General features: G+C 35.2%; 1 protein-coding gene and 1 pseudogene across 1 annotated transcript in view; both read left to right on the top strand.

Moving 5' to 3' along the window:
• Window positions 1-2,160, top strand: part of DNAH6 (dynein axonemal heavy chain 6) — a 302,446-nt gene that overhangs the window by 197,729 nt on the left and 102,557 nt on the right. The window lies entirely within an intron of this gene.
• Window positions 746-1,255, top strand: LOC105887949 (annotated as a pseudogene).

Genomic DNA, 2,160 nt, shown 5'->3' with positions numbered 1-2,160 from the left:
TTCTACATTGATTACACTTTACTATTTTAAATTTAGGGAAAATAAACTTTTCTAGAAATTATCTAAGAGGTTAAAAACTGATAGATTTGACACGTAAATATTTTAAACTTTCTTTTAATTTTTAAAAAAGTATAAGCAAGATTAACCACAAACAAAATGAGGAGTATTTTTAACATACATGACATGCATTGAGTTTACATCTTAGTTTAAAGATGTATTTCATTTATTACAAATGAAAAAAGAAAAGGCAAGCCAATAGAAGTATTATATTATGAAAATGTAATAAAATGTGAATGAGCAAGTCAAAAAGGGGGGACAGGGTGGCTAAACACCTGAAGAAATGCCAGCCTAATCAAAGAAATTTAAGTAAATAAAAATAGTGGTTTGGACTTACAGATTGATAAAAGTTCAAATCAGAATACAATGTTGACAAAGTTATGGGAAAAATACACCTGCTTTTCCCTCACCGGGATATTATAAATTAGCAATTTCTTTCTGGAAGGGAGGTAGCAATCTGTAGATAAAGCTTTTGTATTTCTTTTACATATAATCAAAACTGTATACAAAGTTGCATGTACAAGATTATCTATTGTAATATTTTTAAATAATAATTTGAAAGACCTTTAGTGTGCACTGAGAGATAGTCAAGTACTTTCTAGTATAATCACCATGTAAAATTTTAAAATTACAATGTAGAAGAAAGCAGGCCTATTTCCGGGCAATATGTGGGGCTCTGAGCCCAAGAACTGCCACAGCTGCCACCAACATGGAGACTTTGCACTAAGTCCCGTTTTTAGTGCTTGAATATCCCAACCTGAAGCTGAAGAAGCTGCCCTGGTTGCACATGCCATCAGCCGTGATGGTGTACACTCTGGTGGTGGTGTCTTACTTCCTCATCACCAGAGAAATAACTTATGATGTGATCGTTGAACCTCCAACTGTTGGCTCTATGACTGATGAACATGGGTATCAGAGGCTTTCTTGGCCTACAGAGTAAATAGACACTATATTATGGAAGGACTTGCATCCAGCTTCCTGTTTACAATGGGAGGTTTAGGTTTTGTAATCCTAGACCGATCCAATGCACCGACTATTCCAAAACGTAATAGATGTCTTCTTCTATTCACTGGATTCATCTGTGTCCTATTGAGTTTTTTCACGGCTAGAGTATTCATGAGAATGAAACTGCTGGGCTATCTGATGGGTTAGAGTGCCTTTTGAGAAGAAATCAATGGATACTGGATTTGCTCCTGTAAATGAAGTTTTAAAGGCTGTACCAGTCTTCTGGTATGAAATGTGGAAGAGCTGCAGTAAAAGAAGTATCTAGTGAAGTGTATTCAAGTTCACACTAAAATTTCTTCTTCAGGCTCAGCGCCTGTAGCTCAGCGGCTAGGGTGCCAGCCACATGCACCAAGGCTGACGGGTTCAAAACCAGCCCAGGTCTGCCAAACAACAACAAAAAATAACTGGGTGTTGTGGCAGGTGCCTATAGTCTCAGCATACTTAGGAGGCTGAGGCAAGAGAATCACTTAAGCCCAAGAGTTTGAGGTTGCTGTGAGCTGGGACACCATGGCACTCTACCGAGGACAACATAGTAAGACTCTGTCTCAAGAAAATAAGTAAATAAATAAAATTTCTTCTTCGTATCAAAGACAAGTTTATCACAGTATTTTTTCCTATAGACTATACTGACTGACATACCAATGATGTTAAGTGGCATTTTCTTCTTAGTTTTTCATTTCTTAAAGTATACTCCATATCTACAACTATAATATTGAATAAAATTATTTTTTTACAACCCATTAACATTTTTTGGAGATAACATTTCTGACTTGCAGAAATTAATATAAAATCAAGAAGTGCGATTCCATAAGCTGAGAAGTTTGGACAGCTGATCAGCTTTACTTATGGTGCTTTGCCTTTAAATAGAGTGCGTGATAAGTACATCATTTCAGAGATGTCTGTGACTGTTTCCTGAACAATAACATGTATGAAATGAGCAGAAATAACTAATTTTCATAATTAAAAAAATAAAATAAAATTACAGTATACAAACATACACATTAATGAGAAAAATGTTTATAGGCTCTTGGGTTTAATATATATTTAAACAGATATGCTACCTGTGCAATTAGAAAACATCTGGATGATAGGCTTTTA

Source organism: Otolemur garnettii, unplaced genomic scaffold (assembly GCF_000181295.1).
Source record: "Otolemur garnettii isolate 467f Iridium unplaced genomic scaffold, OtoGar3 scaffold00147, whole genome shotgun sequence".
NCBI lineage: Eukaryota > Metazoa > Chordata > Mammalia > Primates > Galagidae > Otolemur > Otolemur garnettii.
Note: the sequence above shows the minus strand (reverse complement) of the source record. Positions and strands in the feature narration are given on the sequence as shown.